The 25,579-nt window shown below is 44.1% G+C and overlaps 2 long non-coding RNA genes across 6 annotated transcripts; both read right to left on the minus strand.

Annotated features, from left to right (window-relative positions):
- Positions 1 to 25,579, minus strand: LOC106729055. 5 transcript variants are annotated; one of them, XR_001365338.2, is made up of 7 exons: positions 25,373 to 25,579; positions 25,166 to 25,267; positions 19,500 to 19,707; positions 18,693 to 18,791; positions 16,714 to 16,845; positions 16,143 to 16,466; positions 15,328 to 16,037 (listed from the first exon to the last, which is right to left on the minus strand). It is a non-coding gene; the product is annotated as an uncharacterized LOC106729055 (long non-coding RNA). The 5 variants fall into 5 exon arrangements; XR_004316360.1 differs by having other exon boundaries at positions 15,328 to 15,712; positions 15,937 to 16,466; XR_004316361.1 differs by lacking the exons at positions 15,328 to 16,037; positions 16,143 to 16,466; positions 16,714 to 16,845 and adding exons at positions 1 to 1,187; positions 5,085 to 5,248.
- On the minus strand, positions 21,604 to 24,596 carry LOC116660751. The gene is made up of 2 exons (XR_004316362.1): positions 24,205 to 24,596; positions 21,604 to 23,549 (listed from the first exon to the last, which is right to left on the minus strand). It is a non-coding gene; the product is annotated as an uncharacterized LOC116660751 (long non-coding RNA).

A 25,579-nucleotide genomic window follows, 5' to 3' on the forward strand; every position in this document is an offset into this window, starting at 1 on the left:
TAAAATATATATTCTTTATTTCCATTCTACAGATGAGGAAACTGAGGCTCACGGAATTTAGGCAACTTTCCCTTAATCACAGAGTAACAGTTCTGAGAGCCAGCATTCTTTTTATTATTCATGTATCTTCTCCTTTTGTAGCCTAACTTATGATCATTATTCACTCTCAACAATTAGAAAGGAAAAATACTTTATGAATGCTAGACTACCCTCATCCCAAAATTGCTGCTCATACCTCGACCACTGGTTGGATCCCTGTTCTTTAAGTCACGAGAAAGGAAAGTGACTGGGGGTGGATGTGCACCAGGATATAATGCTTACATAAGTTCCACCCCACTCTTCCCATTTTAGGATAAAAATACGGAGTGGAAAGGAGGAGGGGGAGTTTTGCAAGTCAACAAGCTAATTCTGACCTGTCACTAGATTGCTGCAGGAGGCATCTTTTTCTCATCTAGAAGAGCTTTTCTAAGACTTTGTGGGAGGAGGAAGTAATTGCGTGAATCATGCTGCTACTTGTCCTACCAAAAAAAAAAAAGTGAAAAGTAATTTAAGGAGAAAAAGGGAAGAAGTGCCTTGAACCTACATGCATCCACCAGAGATTTGGACAGAAGTCATTACAGGACGAACTTGAGCAAAAGTACCCGGGCTGGAGGAAACTCCCTTCTGCTCATTCCTCTGAGGAACCTTTCCTGGCCTTTCTTTCCCGACTTCAAAATGTAGTTAGATTTTGAATACTCAGAAGCTTAGGAAATTAGCTGTTCCTGAGGGCCAATTTTTATTTTCATATTCGAGGGTCTTTGCTTCTAAACATCAAAATATGAGTGCATCTAGCTGTTTTTTGATAGAAATCAGCTTAAAATATATCTTTGCAGCCTTTGGTCCAGACTATGTGAAGCAGACTCTTGCCTCCTGCAACCGGGGGTCATTGCCAGAAATCTCCGTCCTGGGTCTGCTGTTCCCGTCACCGCCTAAGAAAGAACACTGAAATTACAAAGCTGATCTGTCCCTAAACTAAAATTAAACGGTCTTAAGTTGATGAGCCAATTTTTAAAATTTTTAAGGTTTTTTTTTCCCCCCTGTGGTTGTTTTCAGTATCCAATGTCTTGAATCATCAGAAATCCTTTCACGTGTCTCTTTTCTGTAGCTGGATTGAAAATTCTTCAGTAACAGGGACCACGCACAGACTCCTGCAACATGGAAACCGTGAGATAATCAATGTGTGGCGTTTAGGCAGCTAAATTCGTGATATTTGTTACCCAATAATAGAAAATGAAGACGCATTATTACATATCTTGCTCTAATAAAAAGTAAGTTCCACAAGGGCAGAGATCTTTCCCGGTTATATATACTGATATATCCCAAATTCTTAGGACAGGTACACAGCAGATCTTCAATAAATACTCATTGAGTGGATGTAGGAGGGAGTAAGGCTATTGGAATGGTGCCAAAGTCTTAAGGACACTTTAAGAATTTAGCAAAAAAAAAAGAAAAAAAAAAAACCAAAAAAACAAAAAAACAAAAAAAAAAACTCAAAAGAGAAAGGTGCAAATGTGTAGGTTAATTTACTTTTACTGCCATTCTTCTAAAACATACATACTAGAGATCTAACCGTGGTTCTGTCTGGAGTTCCCTGAGTGATGGAGCAAAGGCAGAGGTCCAAGACAGATCCAACTTATAAAATATAACTCTATATGGAAGTATATTGGGGGGAGGGTGTAGCCCAAGTGGTAAAGTGCATGCTTAGCATGCATGAGGTCCTGGGTTCAATCCCCAGCACCTCCTCTAAGAATAAATAAATACTAAATAAACCTAATTACCTCCCCCCACCAAAAAATAAATGAATAAACTTAAAAAAAAAAAGAGAAAAGAACTATATCAAAATGGTATCATCAGTTGAGCTACGGAGTTGTTACTTACACAAGATAACTCTGTAGGTGGGTAATTTTTAACTTGTTATCACCTTATCTTAGGACTTTGAAAATTAAAAAAAAAACAAGAAAATTAATAGTTTGTCCAGCTATGTCCTAAAAGTACAAATTTGTCACACGAATGCATGCATGTTTGGTTCTGTTCTATTTTACTTTGTGTTTGGCCATTTCTGCATCGCAGATGACCTGGTTTTAAAGGTTTAAACTGACAATTCGTTTTTCTAAGGAACCCTACGGAGCTGAACTTTTTTGGGTTTTATTTGAAACATTTTAAAAGCTAAAAGGCATGTTCCAGAGGATACATAGAACATATTTTTGACTTGATGGGAAAGTTTACCATAGAGGCCAATTGTTTATTTTGTGAGTGTGCGTGACTATGTGTGCGTGCACGCCAGCGTGTGAATATTCACGTATGAGTTTATGTGTGTTAAGCTTGGTCCCAGGGCGCTCCACTGAGGGTTAATTTCCACTCACACAGCTTTTCCAAATAGGATTCTCCCTTGAAGTGATGCCATTATAAACTGATTTAGAGCCGGGCATCCCTAGGGAGCCCCAGGTTCTGCGTCAACACTAGGAAATGTGGTTCGGAAAAGCACACGACACTAAGAGGGCCCTCGAAGAGTTGTTATCCAGATGAAACCCCAGCTCAAAAGATATTTTAGGGAATCTTTAGAAAGAAAAATGGTCATTAAATGGTTATGCGAGGGAAGATTCATTTACTTATTTATCCACCCCCTGTTGACCCCCTTTGATGAGCACATGGGACACCTCAAGGGACACAACAGAAAGATCCCGCCTGGTGGGGTTCACATTCCAGTGGGAGGGGGAGGGGTACCTACAATAAACAGGCGAGTTAATTCTATGCGAGGCGGCGATAAGTGCCTTGAAGAAAAACTAAGCTGGGTAGGAGTGACAAGGGAGAGAGGCTATTTTAGAAGGAATGGCCAAGACAGCCTCCAGCAGAGACCTGAATAAAGGGAGGGAGGGGTCAGGCAGTTGTCCAAACAGATGTCCAGAGGGCAGAGAGCAGAGCAAGGGTAGGGGCTCCAAGGTGGGAGCTTGCCCGGAGTGGCCGACTATCACCCTCATTCATTTCATGCCCATTCTCCCACATCATACCCACTAAGCACACAACTGCAGTGCCGGCTGTCCTCAGCTCCACCCGTAGGCCTTGCTCATGAGCGGAAGGTGGGTGCGGGGTAGAAGGGAGATCGGCAAGGCAGTCAGGGAGAGACCGTGGGAGCACCAGCATAAAAGGCTTCAGGTTTTTTTCACAATGAAGTGGGAGAGCCCTTGGAATGTCCTAGTGGAGGGGTGATACCTGCCGACTAGTTTTTTTTTTTTTCAAGTTGAACATTTTAAATGTTTACTCTTGAGCTAAGTGAGGAATAAACTGGAGGTGGAAGGTGGAGGCAGGTGGACATGGAGAGAGCATTGCAATAATTCAGTGAGAGCACACAACATCAAGAGGGAACCCGAATGGAAACGATGGACTTCGGTTGATAATAACGTGCCTATGTTAGTTCAGCCATTGTACCAAATGCGCCCCACTGATGAGGGATGCTGAGGGTAGGGGAGGATATATGTGTGGGTGGGAGGGCTGTGGGCGAACTCTCTGTATTTTCTGCTCTATTGTGTTGTGAACCTGCAACTGCTCTAAAAGAATAAAGTCTAGTAAAAAAAAATAATTCAGTGAGAGTGGATTGTGGCTTGTACTAGGATGGAACAGTGGGAGTTGAGAGAATTATCTGCCTTCTGGATCCATTAAAAAAAAAAAACGCCAACAGGGTTTGCTGACATAGAAGTCAAACTGTGGTTACCAGGGGGAGGGGGAGGGGTAAATTGGAGGTTTGGGATTGACAGATACATATTACTATATACAAAATAGATGAACAACAAGGACCTACTGTATAGCACAAGGAACTATATTCAATTTATCGTAATAAGCCTCAATGGAAGAGAAACGGAAAAAAATATGCGTATGTATGCAGATATATAGCTGAATCACTCTGCTATACACCTAAAACTCACATTATAAATAGACTACACTTCAATAAAAAAATAAGAAATAAAAAAAGATATCTCTGAAAACACTTTTTCTTTCTGTGTATCAGTGTAAGAAATGATATGTCTTTGAAGATGAAATTCAATTGAAAAAATCATTCTATTTACCCATCGGCTATATTTTCCTGGAGCTTTTGGGCCCCTGGGCAGACCCTGTGATTTGGCATCTCTCAGACCAGCTCCGTGTATAGCAGAAAGCTTCCTACAAACACATTCCAAAAGACCCACGATCCCAAAAACGTTTCCAGGGCTCGGTGTGGCTGAAAACGCGGACGGGCCACGTGAAGAAACTTTCCAGTGAGCTCAGATGTTTCAAGCTCTCCAGAGCCTGGGATTTGCTGGTGAAGAGGCTGTCTCTTTCTGCCTCTCTTGCCTTTATTCCTTTTCCACAACTGATCCCAGCAGAATTCGGTGAGAGGATCACTTCATGGGCACGAGGACCATGAAAAGACCGTGTCCCACGTTCACTCTAACGAATACCTTACACAGTAATGGTTCTTGTTAAATGCAAGGAGGCAAAACACAGTGTCCGTCTGCTGTGGAGCGAACAGAGGAGGTACAAGGAGAAATCAGTCCTTACTGGGCACCGGTAGTGTGCTTTGCTCTGTCCCCTGTAATGGTACTATTTTTGTGACAATCCCATGAAGCGGATCAGGTAAGTAATGAAGATTTTTATAGGTGATGAAGCCAAGGCTCAGAAAGCGGCTTGTCAATGGCCACTGAGCCGGGATGTAAACTCGCCTCCTCCCCAAACAGACCTCTCCCCTCCCCTAAGTTCCGTGACCTAGAGCTTTGCTCTCAATGCAGTAGCTGCATGAGCAGTAAGTGCCCGCAAGCATCCTTCTAAGTGCCTGCTTCCTCTTGGAAGTGGTCCTCTGGAGGGGGCGGTGAGCTGAAGTTAGCGCTGCGTCCAGCAGTTGGCTCAGCTGCGTCACCCTTTCCCCAGGGCTCCAGTGTCCCAGGGGTTGGGAAACCCAAACTCAGTACGCCCCGTCCCTGCTCCCTAAACCGGTTTGTCTCCAGGCGCCCCGAAGCCTGCTGTTTCTGTTTCCTCTGTCCGCCTCAGGGGCAGAAAGTGGGGAAATCACTGACCTTTGACTTAAAAGGAAGTCACTGAGCGAGACACCCGAGATGCCTGTTAATCCCACGATCATGCCTTCCCCGTATGACCATCCAGCTGCAGACGGAGGAGCGGAGCGCGCCGGCTTCTCTGTGGCTCTCCCGTGGGCTTCTCCATCTCAGTGATGCCAGGCTGTCTTTTGCAAAGAGATTCAGAAATCAGATATGGAATTTTAAAACTGGAAGGGGTCATCTGATACAATTCCTCCGGGAATTCCAAGGGAGGTCACGCCAGCAGGGAAGGCTGGGTTAAACATTAGAACAGGTCTCTTGTCTCTGTTCGCTGCTTTTGCTGGCAATAGTCTGAAGGGCCATCTTCAGAAATGTGACATTTTTTTCCAAAAAGCAAAGTACGGTCTTCTAAATAATGGGGGCAGATACTCATTCCTCTTCCGTGAAGTTCCCCAACCTGGGTCAAACTTTGAATACAGAATAATTTCTTATACTGATACACAGAAATAAAAAGACTTCTCAAAGAATATGAAAAGGAATGTGTGCATGTAGATGTATGACTGAAACATGATGCTGTACACTGGAAATGGACACAACATTGTAAACTGACTAGACTTCAATTTTAAAAACCAGTTACAAAAATAAAAAACAAAAAATTTTAAAAAGGCTCACTCTTTCTAAAAAAAAAGCTTTTTCAGAGATACAATCTCTTTTACTTCCTCCCTTTTATTCAGCTTTTACTATGTGCTTGGCATTGATTTAAGCACTTTAAAATGTGTTCAAAGCATTTAATCGTACAAATTTTTCTCATGTCAGTTTGGACCACATTAAAGACATTGTTGGAAAATAATAGCATCGGCCAGCACTTTTGATTGATTTTGAGCTAAGCATTTTACAAACGTGATCTAATTTAACCTAAATTTCTCTGAGCATCAGACTCAAATCACCACTCCCCCACTTCAGTACCTCCTCTTGAGTGTTTCAGTGGCACCTCGAGTTCGACAAGTCCTAAAGCAAAGGCATACCTACCCCTCCTTCCCCCCTTTCACATCAGCGCTCACCGCCGCGGGGAACAGCGCTTCCTACACGTGGGACTCACGCTTGACTCTTTCTCCCTCGCTCCCCATCATCCCATCACTAAGATTTTACCTCCTCTCTCAAAGCTATCCACCCATACGTCTCCATCTCTATCAGATCACCCTATTCCAAAATGTCATCTCTCACTTAGATTTTAGCAGAAGCCTCCTAATGAGTGTACCCACATCTACCCTCGCATCCCTTAAATCGGTTTCCCCAATTCCATCCAGGATAACCTCTTTAATAAAACAAATCTGTGAACACATTCTGTTTCTTAAAACATGTTAACGTCCCATGGCTTCTGGGATGAAGACGGACTCCTCAGCACAGTCTACTGGTCTGCGTGCTCTAGCTGCTACCTCTCCTTCATTTTCTATCACGTTTTCCTCCACTTCCACTGCGTGGTTTATATGTGACAACATTTGTCTTGTTACATATCATGGTCCCTCTGGCCACAGGACCTTTGTACATACCGTTTCTACACATGCATTTTCTCTTTCCCTTGTCTAGTTAAATCCCTCATCTTTCATGTCTAGTGTTCTCTAACTCGCCCTCTATCTTCTCACCACATGGACCTCTCATTTATAAGATTTAGCATAATTATCTTTCCCATTTATTTGGGTGATTCCTATCTCTTTTTTTCTCACTAGGCAACAATCTCCATAAGGGCAGATATATTTGCTCAGAATTATATTCCCAGTGCCAAAGACAGTGCTTCACCTAGAGTAGGCATCCATTCATTTTTTTAGATATTATCTGATAGAGGAAAGAGACCAATAAGTAGATTTGCTCAGCATGGTCGAAGTCTTACTGTGCTGTCACTGCTGTTTCAGTAAACGTCACGCTGACTGTGGAAAGTCTACACATGATGGAATCACAGTCTCAAATACTCCTAGGATCAGGCAGGTACTGTACATGAGAGGGTAGCCATCACCCCAAGGGGGCAGTTGAGGGAAATACATGCTCAGTGATGTTTCAATAGAAACTCTATGTGTGAATTTTTTTGGTAAATGTTTCTTATACATAGAGAACACCCTGAGAGGACAGGCCAGAAAGACGAGGAAAAGGAATGGGGAAAGTTTGTGTTTACTTTTAACAAATTTTAAAATGTTTTAAAGCATTTAGCAAACTAAAAAGGTGTAGTGGGTTGAACAGTGTCCCCTCTGAAATTCCCATCCGCTCAGGACATCAGAATGCGACTTTATTTGGAAATTGAGTCTTTGCAGATAGACTTAGGTTAAGGGCTAAGATGAGATCATATTGGGTTAAAGTGGACCCTGAACCCAATGACGGGTGTCCCTATGAGAAGAGAGGAAACAGAGACTCGGAGAGAAAAGATCGTGTGAAGACAGAGGCAGAGATGAGAAGGATGCTGTCACCAGCCCAGGAGCACGGAGGACTGCAGCCAGGAGAGAGGCAGAGAGGCATGGAACAGATGCCCCCTTAGAGTGCCAGGGAGGAACCAACCCTGCGACACCTGGATTTCAGACTTCGGGCCTCATGAACTGTGAAAGAGTACGTTTCTGTTCTTCAGTCCGCTCAGTTTGCGGTACTCTGTTATGACGCCACGGGAAACCAACACCGCAGGCAAAGCAAAACCAAAACAACTATATCTAAAAATAGATTTAAAAAAATCAAATTTCTTCTGTACAGCACAGGGAACTGTATTCAATATCATGGAATAACCTTTAATGAAAAAGAATATGAAAAAAATATGTATGTGTATGCATGACGGGGACACTGTGCTGCACACCAGACATTGACACATTGTAACTGACTGTACTTCAATTAGCGAAACAAAACCAAACCCCTGAAAATTAGTTGAATAATGTCGACTTTAAAAAAAAAACGCACAACGTGAGAGCTGTGAGTTTCAGTTTATCTGGGGACTTACTGAGGACTATAGTTGGGGAGACAGCCTCCCATATGGCTCTGAGGGGCTGCTCCAAAGAGGTAAGGGGGGAGGCCAGTGTATAGGTGATTTTGGCCGAGGAGGTACATCACCAGGCACACGTCGAGGCAGAAGGTTGCCGCTAGTCAGGAGGCACAGGCTGATGGTTTATTAGTTGATGGTTTCAGCGCTTTTCTGAGTATGGGAAGATATAAGAATCCAGATTCATACAATTTTCTCTTGAAAATACCTAACTATCTGAGGGCCTGTTCTGCCTGTTTTCCCAGAGCACAGAGGGCCTCATTCCTGATCTTTGCCCTGAATTCCTTTCAGGGTGGACTGTAGGCAGAACTGGATGGTGGGAGACATTCTTTGTTTTAGGATGAGGTTTGGGTACATGGAGATCCGAGGAGGCCTTCGTAAGGGGCGTTCCAGGGGAGGGGTCTGAGAAGCGCCGAGGAAGAGACAAGGTGGAAGTCTTACGTCTAGTCCTGCTGACCCACCCGTGCTCCCCACACTGATCCATGCTGCGAACAGAAGCTTCTAGGGCTGACATGACCCTGGACACCTGCCGGCCTGCAGCCTGCCTGCAGGTCTGTGTGACGTCCACAGAGGGGAAGGACTTCCAGTCCTTGGCCATCTCCCCAGGGGAACGCAGGAGACTGGTTGGGTGCATGGCCAGGAGGGAACCGGGCTCTGCTCAAGGCCAGGAATGTGACATGTGAGAGAAGCGAAGAGACCTGGGAGGAGGAGGACAAAGGGCCCCTCCCTCTAGGGGCGGATGCGGGGAGACGAGAACAGCTGGGGGATGGATAGATTCAGAGGCCAGGCGGAGCCCCAGGCCCCGTCCAGGGAGATGTCGAGCTCAGGCTTAGCCCGGAAAAGCACACCAGGAGGCTGGTCCGCCAGGAGGGAAGCTGGTGAGGGATTCCAAGGGCGGGTGATAAGAGTGGATAAACTTTTTGTTCTAAGAACCAAGCCTATTCTTGATCAGAGCTGGGAGCTGCAGAAATGTGGACCAGGACGCGGTGCTCTCACAGAGGGGAGTGGCCGAGAGGAGTCCGGGTCTGCAGCCGCCCACTGAGCCCTTCCTTCCACAACAGCAAACGCTTTTAACCCGACCCTGAGCACCTCACCTCCAGCTGCCCCCCACATCGCGCTTACATATCACTTAACACTCTGCACTTTCATTTCTTTATTTAGTTTATATAGCAGTTTATCTAGAAAGACCCTTTTTCTTCTTTTTTTTTTGAAGTACAATCAGTTACAATGTGTCAGTCTCTGGTGTGCAGCACAGTGTCCCAGTCATGCATATACATACATGTATTCGTTTCCATATTTTTTTCCATTAAAGGTTATTACAAGATATTGAACATAGTTCCCTGTGCTGTACAGCAGGAACTTTTTTAAAATCTATTTTTATATATAGTGGCTAACATTTGTAAATCTTAAACTTCCAAATTTTTCCCTTCCCAGCCCCTTTCCCCTGGTAACCATAAGATTGCGAATCTGTTTCTGTTTTGTAGATGAGTTCCTAGTGTCCTTTTTTCTTTTTTTCTTTTTTAGAGTCCACATATGAGTAATATCATATGGCAATTTTCTTTCTCTTTCTAGCCCTTTTTTCTTTCTCAACCTAGTACTTACAAACTCAGTCAATGCTCAGGAAATTGCGAATAATTCATTTCAGTGGGATTAGCCATTGCAGAGACAGCTCAAACCGATAGTCAGAAACGGCCGTTTCTCACATTCCTGGGAAGGGAGATGTTGAAGGAATTATCCTCATGACGGTTTCTTCCTTGTCTTTGTGGGGATAACACAGGATAAGCTCAACACGTCCCTAAGCTGTAAATTCCTTTGCTGCGGTTCCTCCAACAGAAGCCCAGTTCTTCTGTTTAAAAAATAAATGAAAAGTAGAAAATGTTGCTTCAATAAAAATTATTATTTTCTTAATGTGCTCATAGCTCCCTGGAACACAGAGAGTGCCTTTGTGTGGGCTTTGGCACAGGGCCTCCAAAGTGCTGAAAAGGCCACTGTCACTCTTCTTACAGGTGGGTCTAGACTGTTATAGGTTAATGGAGACACCCTGGAGAGGGGAGCCACCACCCATGGACAGGGCCACCGGGGACCACCAGGAGTTTATCCAGTAAACACTTAGAGGATGAACAGCAGTTGGGGAACATAGGAGACCAAAAAAAATTAAAAAATAAAACAAAACAAAAAACCAGACAATGAGATAGGGCCCAGCCCTTCGGGCGGCGGGGCTGGCTGTGCTGTCCAGAGAGAGGCTAGTAGCTCTCCAAACACACATCTGGGTCCCCAGGGAGAGAAGCCTGGAGGTGGGAAGTTGCTGCCCAAAAGGAAGGCCTCCAGGCTCCTGGCCATCATCTTTTCCCCTGTAACCGTCTACAAGGCTCACACTGAGTTATTAGCAAGAGGCAGGAACTAAAAACCATGAATAAGACGACGAAGCCTAACCACCTCCCCGCCCCCTCCACCCTGCCCCCCAAAAGAGAGAGAAAACAAAATGCTAGATACGGGAAGAAAGCAAAGGTAAGTAAATAAATTAGGTACCTACGTAAAAACGTTTTCCGTAATATGGACCAATTGGAAATCCAAAAATTTAATATTAATATTTGTATAAAATGTATTACTAAAATGTATATATAACAAATTATATACATATAAAATTCTATATACTGAAAGTTATATACTAAAAGAATTTGAATGACAGAAACGTGAGAGGGTGCTGGCTGGCTTTTGTGTCTCTACAGCATCGGCCCTAAGTAACCCTAGCATTTGTTAAAATGCAAAGAACTGACGTAGCTTCATGGACTGAATGCTACACCTGGGGATACCACGAAATTTAAACGCCAGATCCCTTATAATCTTAAGACAGTAACTAAGTATAAAATGGAGGGGAAGTAAGTCCGCCTCACTTTAAGGGTAGCCATGCCTGGCCTGTTGTCCCAAAATGTCCCATGGTGGGCGTGGACATTCGAGCACCATGAGTAATGAATTTGAGTTCAGTTACGTCTCTGGCACGTACACGCTGCCTTGGTAAAACGGAACCTGGAGCCCCAGGGACCTCCCGTTAAAATGGCCCAGTGCAAAGGGAAATAGAGCCTTCAAGAATTAAACCTGATTACATAGAATCGAATTAATCAGAGGATAGTTAGCCCCACCGCCTCTCCGTTTATTTATTTTTTCAAGACGGAAGGTAATTAGGCTTATTTATTTACTTATTATTACTCGTTTTTTTTTTTAATGGAGGTACTGGGGATTGAACCCAGGACCTGGTGCCTGCTAACTACGCACTCTGCCCCTGAGCTGTACCCTTCCCTGTGTTTCTCCACTTTAAAGCACGATTTTTCTGATTCTTAAGCCTGGAAATTGTACATGGTGCCTTGTGATGGGTTACTACAACCTTGTGGTGTGGTCCTGTCCCTTAGACCCCCATACTCAGCACTCATTATTTTAAGAATTATTGACCATCAACGACTGGTAAACATTTTGCTGTTATAGGATTGGCCAATATGTTCTGTTCAGCGCCCATCTCAGTAGCCTCTCATCTACAGTCTGTTCCTCCGAAGGCCCGTGGTACACCTGTCCAGGCTTCCTGTGAGGACCCTCAGTGGGTACATAGTCTTTGCAAACAAGATGTCAAGGTACATAGTCTTTGCAAACAAGATGGTAACTGCACCCACCTCTCTCCAGGTGCCCAGGAATGGCGTCACATCAGTGACATCCTCCTCCAGGGAGATTCATCTGACAAACTCATCAGGTTCGTACAAGTCCAGCGTCTTTCAGGCCTTTCCGGGATCTGGTGGCAACGTGTTTCTCATTTACGGATTTTACTTAATCTCGCTAATGCTGCTGCTTCCAAATCAGCCCACCGTAAATGGGGCTCCCTCTGACAAAAGGCTTAAAATCATCCCCAATTAGGATCTACAGGCACCCCCTTAGTGCCCCAGAGACCCCTTCACTCTAGAGGCTCTGGACAACCTTCTGGAGCCTTTGGACCACCTACGATGGCCATAAACTGCCGAAGGGCTTCTGATGCAAGAAACTGATCTTCCCAGATGTGTGCTATACACCATTAGAAGAACAAGTGACCGGGCACTTCCTGGGCTCTCCTGGAAACAGAGGCTCTCATAGACCCTGAGCCTCTGGCCTTTCCATACCGTTGCCCATTACGCTCCGTGTCATGGAAACGTCACCCCACAAGTTCAGCGTGGCCTCAAGTCTTCTTTAGCCAAAGCTGGGTCCTCTTGCATATTCCACCTGCAGGAGGCAGTGGCCTCCTCGGTGCTCAGTCCCCTTCAGATGTCGTGGTACTGGAGGAGGTCACCCTGCCCTGTACCTCCTGGCTACCGGGGGAGCCCCCGGGACTAATGGAATGCACAGCAATGGAAGTTGATGCATTGTACAAATGGCACTGCCAGCTGTCAGAAAGGATGGATCTCAGGGGAACGTTGCTGCTGTTTATCCCTTAGCCAGGGTGTCCTGAGAAAGGACGGGGTCCGAGGGTCAACTCAAGTGGCCAAACTTTAGGCAGTTGTCTTAGCACTGGAGGCCCCTGGAAAAGTCTCTTTCTTGCCCCAGGCCTTAATCTCTCTTAATCCGAGACCGCTTGGCTGATTCACATCTGATACCAATTTAGAGAACTTGTCACATCACCTTTCCCTGTGTTGAAAGGGGAATTTTTATCTCGCAACCATGCATATAAAGGCTCAGTATATATGAGGTCCCTTAATAGTGTGTCCCCGCATCTTTATACTTGTTTGAGCCTTCCCTCCTCCCAAGAGGGCTGGAGGCCCGATCTAGGATGCATATATGCCCCTGGGATTCATTGACCATAGATTGTCCCATGAGTCAGGCTCATGTGATAGGGGACCCATTTGAGCATAAACTTCCACCACACAAAGCAAAACAAAAACTGCCAGGTGCAGCCTAGCCCCATTCTGTTGACTGTTGGTCTCACTGCTGTTGGTCTGGATGCTCTCACTGGCTCACAATCTGGAGGCTCAAACCCTGCAAGGAGGCCATGCTTTCGTCAGACGTGGCAAATGCCGAGGCCCACCCGCTATCGAGTTTGGCTGACACAAGCCCTGTGACCCAAAGACAGTCACTGATGAAACCAACAACTGAGACGTAGGGCCACAGCCATTGGCCAGATTGGAAGGCCTGCCTACAGGCTGATGCTGGAGCTCCAACCTGATCCCCAAGAATTTTAACAGGCAAACAATCTGACACCCTGTCAATGACATCCTGCCCCTCCCAGCTCTATCAGATTTCTAGAGATAGTGAACAACCCATCTTGAGCAGGCCTTTCAAAAGCAAACTAACCAGTCTAGAGCCCGCAGCCCCAGCCACCTTTTCTATCAGGCTGTCACTCACTGAGCCACCATCCACCTGCCCTGATCCCCCTGGGCCAGTTACCAGACAACGGAGGACAGTCCCTAAGCCCCACCACCTGCTGAAATTATTCCAAACCATCGATCTAAAGCCTGCTTATCCTGTCTTGCCTGTTTTTTTCCCATAGAACCCACAATAAAGGCTCCTCCCCCCACATCCCCCAACCCATTGTACTTGTGGACCAAACGTGGTACTTCTCGTGTGGCCCCTGGTACTTCCCCATGATGTGCCCCCTTCTCTAGGGATCTGGGAGCATAGCAAAGTATCTTTTCAATAGCACTGATCTGTTGGCCCAGCTGTACCTGAGTAACCACAAAACCTACATTGTAAACCACCCAAGCCGTACATGCCTGGCCACTCTAGCTTTTAGACTTATCAAAGGGAGGGCCCCATGGCTGCCTCCCCAAGGTGGTGATGAGATGAGCTCTCTCTGCATCACACGGAGGCCCGCTGGTGGCCTCGCTGCCTCTTCCATACCCTCCTCTCCTGTATCAGCGGTGCTCACCCCACCTGGAGTACAATATCCTGGGACAGGAAAAGCCCCTTCTCCTCCTGGTCTGAGGATGGCTGGGAGGGTGAATTCAATGGTCTGTTTTTTCACTCAGAGCATCTCTGTAAAAAGACCCACCAAACGAGGAAAAGGACCCTCAAACTTAGGATTTAATCTTTAAACAGACGAATACACTTGTGCTGTCTCTCTGCCAGTTTAGAAAAACCACCTGGTCATTCCTTTAATTTTATTTATTTCTTAATATTTTTTGTTGATTAATAATTTCTGTTGGGGAGGAGGGTGAATAGCTCAGTGGTAGAACGCTTGCCTAGCATGCATGAGGCCTTGGGTGCAACCCTCAGTGCCTCCACTAAAAAGCAAATAAAGAAATAAACCTAATTACCTCCCCACTCCAAAAAAAAAAAAAATCCAACAAGATAATGTATGTGAAAACACCTCAGAAGTGACAAAGGGAGAGAAAAACAACTGTCATTTCTAACTCCTCTTTAAAAAAAAAAATTGCCATAATTTCTGTTGACTCTTATCTGCCATTTCTAACATCTAAATGTATTTTTATCCAGTTTATTGAGAAACAGTTGACATACATCACTGTAGAAGCTTAAAGGATAACAGCGTGATGGTTGGCATTCTTTTAATTTTATTCTAAAAAATTTTTTATAATTTTAGTTTATTTATTATTTTGTGAGAGGAGGTGATTAGATTTACTTATTTATTTATTTTTAGAGGAGGTGCTGGGGATTGAACCCAGGACCTCGCGCGCGCTAAGCATGCGCTCTGCCACTGAGCTGTACCCTCCCCCTGAAGTCAGTGGACTATGAGTAAAGCGGGTTGCTCTCCGTGGTGTGAGTGGGTCTCATCCAACCCGCTGAAGGTGGGAACAGAACCAAAGGCCGGCCTCCATCCAGCAGGTCTGCCAGCCGACCTCCCTAGGATTTCACCCACAAAGCCGGCTTGTCCCGATTCACCAGCAAACTGCCTGTGGACGCAAACTGAACCTCCTTTCTGAGCCTCCAGCTTGTGGGCCTCCCCCAGATTTTGGACTTGTGGAACTTCCACAACTGCGTGAGCCAATTCCTTAAAATAAACCTCTCTCCACATCTCTCTCTCTTACTGGTTCTTTTTCTCTGGAGAGCACTGACTAATACCCCCGTGCTGTGCCACAGGTCAGACACCAAACCAGTGGCAATAACTCTGATTTTTTAAAAAAAAGTCTGATTAAAGTTGATATGACTCTGCTCACCATTGAGTTAAAAGACACAGTATTTCTAGAAGTCACATTGTCATGTTTGTTTTTGTATCTCCCAAACTCAAACCATGAACTCAGCTCATTTAACCACATAAACACTTTATTTTCCAATTTAGGTTGTGGATACGAAGTTTCCCCATGCCTGTGGCTGGCATCACTCACTACCAAGTTTTACAAGGGGGAATAGAAGGGTTCACTGCAGCTTTTAGTGGTTCTCAAAGTGTGGTCTCCGAGTAGCAGCATTGGCATCGCAAGAACTTGTTAGAAATGCGTATTCTCAGGCCCAGCCAAGCCCTACAGAATCAGAAACTCTCAAGGAGTGGCCCAGGCATCTGTCTTTTAACAAGCTCCTACGGCAGTTTTGATGCATGATGAAGTCTGACAGCCACTGCTTTCCATGTAGAATGCTAAGACAGCTTTCCAATGTCCTCAGGTATAGAAGGTGAAGGTACCCTCTGCAAATACATCTTTTGACTGGGAGGGTCTTGAATAGAATCTTTCTCAGTTGACTGTTGAAAAAGTAATAATTTTGTATAATCAGAAATGCAGGTAGGTTTAGAACACAATCCCAGCCTGACTTTCGTTGCATCTCAGAAATTAGCAAAAGCAGTGAAAACAAGCAAATTTCTATCGCGGCTGAAAATTTACCCTCCACCTTAGTTAGACTCAGATCCTCTGCTTTCATGTTTTTGTGCCTTCCCGCGTGCTTTTCCTGGTCGCCTGAGTCACTCACCCTCTCTCCAACTCATTTGTTAATCATTCAAGGTCCAGCTGAAGTCCCGTCTTCCTCATCACGTCTTTGCCGCTGCACTGCACTCTCCCTTTACCAAATATCTGATGGGATCATTGCATTTTCTCATTTAACTGCTTTAAGTTAGCGCTGGATTGCATTGATATTTATTTTCCTCCCCTTCCCAGATTCCACAAAAGATTGCCAACCTCTGAAGTGAAGGAGACACAACTTGAGTCAGCTCGGGCTGCTCAAACAAGACACCAGGAAGCAGCTGGCTTATCAGCAACAGACATCCCTTTTCCGCAGCTCTGGAGACAGGAAGTCTGTCGTGGTGCCAGCATGGCCGAGTTCTGGTGAAGACTCTTCTGGGTTGCAGACAGCTGGCTTGCTGTATCTTCCCACGGTAGAAAGAGTTAGCTAGCTCTCCGGCCTCTTCTTCTAAGGGCACTAATCCTACTGTGAGGCTAACATGACTCACAAGTTTGCCAACAGAGCTGTCTTTCTCTGAGCACTGGGACTGATGAGAAGCCCTGGGATGGATAAAGAAATTGGGGGTGGGGGGTGGGGGGAGGTCATTAGGTCTGTTTATTTATTTATTAGTTTTCTTTTAAATGGAGGTACTGGGGATTGAACCCAGGACCTTGTGCATGCTAAGCATGTGCTCTACCGTTTGAGCTATTCACCGCCCCCCAACCCTGCCAAGAAATTTTTTTTGAACGAAGAAAGTGGCTTCCCTTGCCCAAGGGTCAGTTGCTCCATAGGATGGAGATAATTTACCATCACAGTGGACAGCTTTCTGGTATACCAGAAAGGACACCAGCACGAGAACCAGGAGACGCCCGTTCTGAGTTCCGCCGTTCGCTAACTGCATGACTCTGGACAATTCACATTTGTGGGTTTCAGTTTTCTCTGTAGAACAAACAGATCATTGAGCACAACTAGTGCCTTCTGACATTCTGTTCTTTATGACTTTTCTGCTCTTCTGCCTGCTTGCTATCAGTTTCTAGGCCTCAAAGGGTCTGTTTGCCTCAATGTACTATGTCCACCTGGATGACGCTTTTCCTGCTTGCTCAAGGTTCTGGCTAACTTCTCATCAGTTTCTGCATCCTTCTGAGATTCCTGGCAAATCCTAGGATCAGTCTTTTTATGTCTGGTTTATAAAGCATGCAACTAATCTCTAGTTTAGTTTCAATTGTTATATTTCAGAACCAAACCCTAATTATCCAGACCATAAAATCAAGACTCTGAACCATCAGCAAAGGAATTTTCACAATTAGAGCCATTTCTTCATGACCAGACTCACTAACGTTCAGAGAGCTTGGAACTCCTGAAGCCCGAGTTACTCAAACCTTGAGGTCTCCAAGGTCACCTGGCCCAGAAGGGTTGGTATTTTTAGAAACTGGTGTAGAGTTACTATTGACAAATGCGAGTGTGATAAAATTACTTCCAGCAGTATTTGTTGGCTGAACTGAGTAATCCTGGAGCCTGTTTTGTGTTGTCGTGACAAGGTGAACAAAGCATATAGGAGTGTGGGATCTGACGTGTTCAGAGATTTTTCTCGTAAGCTTCGGGATGAAGCTGACCTCAAGCGCTAACTACAAGAGTTCACTTGCTCCCTCAGGGGCTTTGATAGTATCTTTGGTGACTTGAGGGCTGAAACGTTAGGGATAAAGGGCTCTCAGTCCAGGATTCCAGGAGGACTGTCCCCTAGTGGGCACAATGACAGCAGGGGTGGCCATGCCAGGAGTGAGGAGGATGGGAAGTCCTGGTGCAGCTGATGGTCTCAGGGCTGGGGAGGGGACATAGACATGTGAGGCCAGGAGGATCTAAAAGGCCATACTTAGGTGTTCTTTTTTTTTTTTTTTCAGGTGTTCTTATGTTAACGTGCCATAAGGTCTCATAGAAAAATCTCAGAAAACTTTGATGAGAATTCTTGGCTTGTCAAAGTTGTTTTGTTGTGTTTTGTTGTTGTTGTTGTTGTTGTTGTTGTTGTTGTTTGGTTCTTTGTTTTAGACCATCTTTCAGGAAATCCAAACCTCCCATTATTGACGATGTCAATGCCTATCAGCTTTTGATGACTCATCATATTCTAGAGCTGTGATGTCCAACAGAGCAGCCACATAAGGCTGTTTAAATTTAGGCGAAATAAAATTAACACTTCAGCTCCTCAGTCACAATAGCCACATTGCAGATACTCAGCAGCCATCGATGACTAGCAGCTACCAGTTAAGACACAGCAGAACAGGGAATTCTGCCTGTTCTGCTTTGGGATGGGACAGACGGCGCCATGGGCACTCTCTAAACGTCTTATGGGCGTTCACCCTAATTCTCGCCCTCTCTGCAGTATTATCACCTCATTTTTGCTGCTGAGGAAACCACATCTCAGAGGGGTTCTGTGATTTGGCCAAGTTCGTGTACAGAGTAAGTGACAGGGGTCGGACTCGATTTTAAGATGGTCTGGTTCCCAGGTCCCTGTTCCTCTCTTTGTACCATGTTTCTTGAATAGAGTTTCTTAGCATGAAACCTTCTTTTTTTTTTTTTCAAAAAGCCTTTCAAAGGCATCTTTTACCAAAGAATAGAATTACCATTGAGCCACTGGGAATTGAAATCGACAGTCCGTCAAACAACCAAGGTGAAGGATTACTTACACTGACAGAAAAGTGGCATAGGGGCTTCAGTACAGTTGTGTGTAAATATACGGTGTCACATTCAGGCTTAAGTAATGCAAACTCGATTTGGAAGCTCTTGGGCCATACCTGGTTGCTCCGTCTAAGAGGTGGATACAGTCGCCCTTGAAGACATCATTCCAGCTCACTCCTGAAGTCAAGAAGCATCAACCTGCCATTGGACGTCACCTGTGAGTGATGAGACAGAAGCAGAAAATATGCCTCCATCATTTAGAAATTCATGTTTTGTCTAAAGCAGAAAGACATATTGTTCTAGAAGGTACCTCAAGAAAGTCTTAAAACTGGATCAAAAGATTCCAGACAGAGAGAACTAAATGCATTTAAAAAAAAAATAGATAACTTCTAGGTAAAGGGAGAAAAAAATATGAGAGTGTTTGTCAATGGGATGATAAAGTCAGGATTATGACCAGAGTCACTGGGCTCCATGTTTCTCAAGGGCAGGACCAGGCTTTGTCTTTTTTCACCCCCTAGAGATGTTACGTATCATCAGCATTCAGTTGTTGCTCAGCAATTATTTCTTCTTTTGTGTGTGTGTGGGAGGTAATTAAGTTTACTTATTTATTTTTAGAGGAGGTGCTGGGGACTGAACCCAGGACCTCATGCATGCTAAGCATGCACTCTCCCACCTGAGCTATACCCTCCCCCATTAATTGTTTCTTGAACAGAATCAAGGGTAAGAACTTTCTGTCTCCATAAATCCTGATAAAACCATTAGAATAATGGGATAGATGATACAGCGTGGCATTTTGGTCAGTTTTGGAGTCAGAAGAGTTCTGTTCTCCACTAAAATCCACATTCTCTTCCTCGGCACGTTTGCCTTTGATGCTGTGTTCAGTTTAGGGGCTAACACATTATGGTTTATGCTCACAAACTCACCGTGAGGAGACAAGCTTCATGCGCCTGTGGTGGGCGGACCCTTCAAAGTCAGGAGAGCTGGGATCCGAGGAAATCTGTGTGTCCCATCACAGGTGCCCGAAAGATGGTCTGAGCACTGACCGTGAGTCCTTGCAGCTTGGGTGTCTGCCCTGGAAGGCAGTCCGGACAGAGGTGACATCAGCTGTTCCCAGACAGGAGAGAGGACACCCTGTTTATGAGACAAGGAACAGGCCTCCAGCCAGAGGGCAGTGGAGGGAACAGAGGGGTCTGAGGAGAGCACTCTGTCTGGCCAACATTTTTCTACCTCTAGGCAAGCGGTCATGTTCAAAGACACTTCCTGTCAAGGCTGCGATGGTAGGAGGTCAGTCCGGCCTCACCCCTGCAGGCCGTGGATACTCGTGTTTTATATTAGCAGGACTTCATCAGCCCCGGTGCCAGCTCTGTGATTCACAAGGGCACAAAAAAATGGCACATGCTCGGGGTTGTGAACTTTCCAAGACTCCAAATCCCAGAGCTTGAGTTTCTGCTCTGAGTGTTTTCCCTCCGAGGGAAAGATTTCGGAGATAAGACACACACAATGATAGCAGTTAGATTAAAAAAAAATTAGAGGAAGGGTGTTCTGTGTCATGGGAGTGGCGCATACGGGGACCTACAGGGGAGCGAGAGCCTGACTACTCGGGAAAGAGTTCACGGTGACTGGGGCACAAAACCTAAATTGGGAGCAGTACAGGTGATGATGGAGAGGTGGGAAGGGCCAGATCAAGTTCTCTAAGCCACACTGGCCCGGCTGCTGACATCAGCTGAGGACCTGTGTAAAGCCCACGATTTGTTTTATGCGTGTGATTTTATTTACTAGTCAGAACAACCCTAGGCAGTGGTTACTATTATTTCCCCTAGTTTTAAAGATAAGAAAACTGTGAATTTATAAGACTTGTCTGTGACCCTTGTTCAGCAGTAAACTAATGAGAGCATCAGAATTTGAACACCAGCATTTACCAGGGCAATCCTCAAGATGAGCGGACAGGATTGAATGACACAATTAAACTGCAGCTCCAGAATTGTTGATCAAAACAGATCTTAACCCAGGAGGAGGGTGTGCAGGGGGAGTGGGGGGGGGGTGGGGGGGGATAGGAGGCGCGGTAAAGTGTGCTCTTGGTGCACTGGGGATGGGACCCATGATGTCCTGGCTCCAATCCCCAGTGCCTCAGTTAAGGGAGGGAAAAGGAGTCAAAAAAACCGGAACCAAAATGGACCTTAACCAAGCCCACTGAGCCACAATGCTTTATAATTTGGTTAAAAAGAATTACTAACCAATATTAGAATTTAATTATATAACCCATTCATTTATTCCTTCAATAATCAAGTCACCGTATATTTGAGTGCCTACTGTGTGCTAACACTGCCGTAGGTATTAAGAATAAACCGGTGAACAAAACATGCAAACATTCTTGCCTTCAAAGAAGCTACATCTCTAAAGAGGAGAGTGAGGCAGTTAATAAAAATTTTTAAAAATAGGGGGGAGGGTATAGCTCAAGTGGTAGAGCACATGCTTAGCATGCACAAGGTCCTGGGTTCAATCCCCAGTACCTCCTCCAAAGATAAATAAATTACCACCTCCCCCAAAAAATTTTTAAAAATAAAAAATATTTTTTTAAAAATCAAAAAACATATAATACACAGAAGCAGAGTTTTTCTCAATGAGCAGAATTCTTTCATTTTAATATAGTAAAATATATCAATATTTCCTGACAGAATGAATTTAAGAATATTTTTCCTACCTTAAAGTCTAAAGGACATTCATGTCCATTTTGTACTATAGTGATTTTCCTAACATTTTATTTTAAAAAATTTCAAATCTACAGAAATATAGTGAGAACAGTACTAAAAACCCTCCATATACTCTCCACCTAGATCCAGCTGGATTCCTGAATTGCTTATATTTGGCCATATATAAAAATGAGTAGTTCTGTCGTGATCAGTTTACTGAACTATTTGGAAATAAGTTACTGATATTAAGCACCTCACCCTTAAATAGCATGTGTTCCGAGGTTCTTCAAAACTGCTGTATAACCACAGTGCTCAAGAAATGCACACTGATACAATGTTTTTTATCTAACATGTATTTTATATTCTAATTTCCCCAGTTGTATCAATAATCTCATATTTATGTATATTTGGATTTAGGGTCTAATGAAGGATCACGTGTTACATTTACTTGTCATAGTCCTTTCATCTTCTTTAATCTAACATTCCAGCCTCCTTTTGTCTTTTACGACCTGACAGTATTTAAGATTCCACGCCAGCTGTTTTGCAGAATGCCTCTCTACGTGAGTTTATCTGATTGTTTCTCCTTGTTTAGAGTCAAGCTAGTATTCGTTCCTAGTCTTACTGGCCAGTCCTTGATAAAAGTTCCCATCTCCTCTAGGACTTCTGTTAAAAACTCGAGCTTTCTTTCAGTCATTGTATTCATCTGAGCACAGGTGAAGCTACTACTGCAGCAAAGAGACCCTCAGCTTTGGAGCTGAAACCAGACAGATTTGAATTTCTCTCTCATGAAGTCTACCGGTGAGCAGTCTGCAGTCCTGATAGAGTGGCTCTGTTCCGTAAAGTCATCCAGGGACCCAGTCCCTTTTATCTTGTTGCTCCATCATTGTCATCCTCAAGCATCCATTCTTCACAACGTCAGAGCTGCCTCACTAGCATTTCAGCCCACAAGAAAAGGACGAGAGAGGAAAGTGCATGCAGTTGCCCATTTCAAAGGATGAGACCTAAACGCTGCTCTTGTTACTTCCGCTTGCACTCAATGGCCAGATCTTTCTTCTAGGCACAAAGGAGGCTGAGAAAGGCAACTGGTGGCTGGGAAGCCAAATGCCCAGCTAAAGCTCCAGTGGTTATATTAACAAAAGGAAGGAAAGAGTAGACACTCAGGGCCATTAGTGGTCTTTGCCACAGCCATCCACGAGGTTGTTATTTCCTTTGGTGAAGACTCAGCGCATGAACGAGAGGATTCACCTCGTTAACCTAACCATTTCCTTGATTCTCCTTCACGATGCTCATTCAGATGTCTTCTTCTCTGGGTAGAGGTCTGCAGAATTCCCTTAATACAGTTTTAAAATATCAAAAATATTCAGTAAAAAAAAAATCATCAGACCTAATTTCCAAGAATGGGTGGTTGTCATCTCAGAAGGTTTTTGCAGAATTTCTCAAGGACAAACATGATGATGATGACAAAATTAATTCAGGAGGGAGGGTACAGCTCAAGTGGTAGAGTGCATGCTTGGCACGTACAAGGTCCTGGGTTCAATCCCCAGTACCTCCTCTAAAAATAAATAAATAAACCTAATTGTCTCCCCCTCCCCCCTAAAAAAAGAAAATCAATTTTAATTCAAAAAGCAGAAACTAATGGCTTCCATCCCAGAATTGAAGCGTATCACTTTTCATTCAATACTGGGGAATCTTATGGAGAAAAAGAGATGTTTATTTGATGGGCTTATTTAATGTCTAAAAGGTGCAAAAACACTGAGAGTTAGGTATAGTGTGATAAAGTGAGCAGTGACCTTAGAAACTGCTTAAATGTGTTTCCTCATCTTATACGTGATGAAAATTGTAGGTGCCTCGCAGCTGATTAACTGTAGACCAAGACTTGGGACCAGATTTCCTGACTCTGGTTCTGATTCTCCCTTCATGTCGTACAACTTCCCATTGCTTTGAAGTCAGTCTGTCCTTCCTCACGTATCTGACTCAGTTCCTAGAGTTCAGATAATATCTTTGTCTTTTCCAAGCCATCTGAAAAAGAGGTGCTTTTAAAAAAGCAAAGCAAACGAGCAGTTGTCGGAATTGTTGGAAGGATTTGCTTGAGTCATGCTTCGGAATCTCTTTCAAACTAAGAGAAGAACATGTAATGCTTCAGGCTCGGCACAGCCACCTTCCTTCACACTTAGGGATTACTTGCTTCATCTTTGCCAGATTCCAGTGTCAGTCACGGCCCAAATCCCGGTGCCCTCGATGTTCAAACTCACGTAAAACTGTTTCCGCCAACAGCTCCCAAGGCTTCGTATAAAAACAAAACAAAACAAAAAATCAAGCAAGAAGACATAAACCCTTTCTTTTGCGCTTCATTTCCACTTTGATACGAAAGGGTCCTACCATGTTTTATTCATTTTTGATTTTATTTCACATTTTTATTGTGAAATATTTGAAGTATAAAAAACAAGAACTGAGAATAATATTACATTAGTATACTCACTATTGAATTGAAAAAATTCTTAACATTCTGCCTTATTTGCTTCAGATATTTTTTTCAGGATATAAAACTTTACAGATGCTCTCAAGGCTTAATTTCCTTCCCTTCCCTTCTTCCTCCCTTCCTAGAGGTAATTCATAACATTTGGAAATGTTCTCCTTTGAGGTCTCCCATATCTGTCATTCCAAATCTTTGAATGGTAATTTGGGGCTCATTTCAGCCCTGGATACATATTGGGAGGTATCAAAACCAGTGTCATAGCAAAGGCCTGATCTCCAGAATGTATAAGCAGCTCATACGACTTAATAATAAAAAAACAAACAACCCAATCCAAAAATGGGCAGAAGACCTAAACAAGCAATTCTCCAATGAAGACATACAAATGGCCAACAGGCGCATGAAAAAATGCTCAATATCACTAATTATCAGAGAAATGCAAATCAAACTACAATGAGGTATTACCTCACACCAGTCAGAATGGTCATCATTCAAAAGTCCACAAATGACAAATGCTGGAGAGGCTGTGGTGAAAAGGGAACCCTCCTACACTGCTGGTGAGAATGCAGTTTGGTGCAGCCACTGTGGAAAACAGTATGGAGATTCCTCAAAAGACTAGGAATAGACTTGCCGTATGACACAGGAATCCCGTGCCTGGGCATATATCTGGAGGGAACTTTAATTCAAAAAGACACCCCAATGTTCATAGCAGCACTATTTACAATAGCCAAGTCATGGAAACAGCCTAAATGTCCAACGACAAATGACTGGATAAAGAAGAAATGGTATATTTATACAATGGAATACGATTCAGCAATTAAAACGACAACATAAGTCCATTTGCAGCAACATGGATGTCCCTGGAGAATGTCATTCTAAGTGAAGTCAGCCAGAAAGAGAAAGAAAAACACCATATGAAATCGCTCATATGTGGAATCTAAAAAAAAAAAAAGAACATAAATACAAAACAGAAACAGACTCATAGACATAGAATACAAGACTTGCGGTTGCCAGTGGGGAGCAGGGTGGAAAGGGACAGACAGGGAATTCGAAATTTGTAGATACTGGCAGTCATATGCAGAATAGATAAATAAGATTATACTGTATAGCACAGGGAAACGTATACAAGATCTTGTGGTAGCTCACAGCGAAAAAAGAATGTGACATTGACTATATGTATGTTCACGTATGACTGAAAAATTGAGCTCTACACTGGAAATTGACACAACATTGTAAACTGACTATAACTCAATTAATAAAGAATAGTGTCAGTAGAACCAATTCCTCTTGAAATGATTTGCCCAAAGTGCTCACAGCTAGTAAATAGAAGAGGGGCCAAGACGGGAGCCCACGTCTCCTGACTTCAGCATTCCCTTTTCCCCGTATTCGCCCCTTCACAGCTCCTTGCAACAATCGTCTTACTCACGTGTTGAAAACCGTTGTTGGTATCAGGACACCATGCAGCTGTCCCATTCTGTTGGGACGTAATTCTACACCAGTTGACCAAGGAATCACTCTCAGAACTGTGCTTTGGGGGAAAAAAAAAATGAAGACTAAGAAAGGCTACAAAGAGAAGGGAGGAAGAAGGGTTTGAATAAAGAAACACAAAAAACAGCAAACATCCAAACCCCACCTATTTCATAATAGGTTATCTTGAGCCAGGCCTCCTGCTAATCTGCAGCCTAGATGTGGTTGAGGGCAGAGGCTGGAGTGTCAGGGCCAGAGTCATTGTCTGTGACTGGATCCTGGGAGTGGGAGATGAGAAGGGCAGAATATTAGAGACAGACTTGCTTATCTTTGGGAAACCTGTGTTTTTTTTCTCCCCTCGAATCAAACCAGT

This window comes from Camelus ferus, chromosome 31 (assembly GCF_009834535.1).
Source record: "Camelus ferus isolate YT-003-E chromosome 31, BCGSAC_Cfer_1.0, whole genome shotgun sequence".
Taxonomy (NCBI): Eukaryota; Metazoa; Chordata; class Mammalia; order Artiodactyla; family Camelidae; genus Camelus; species Camelus ferus.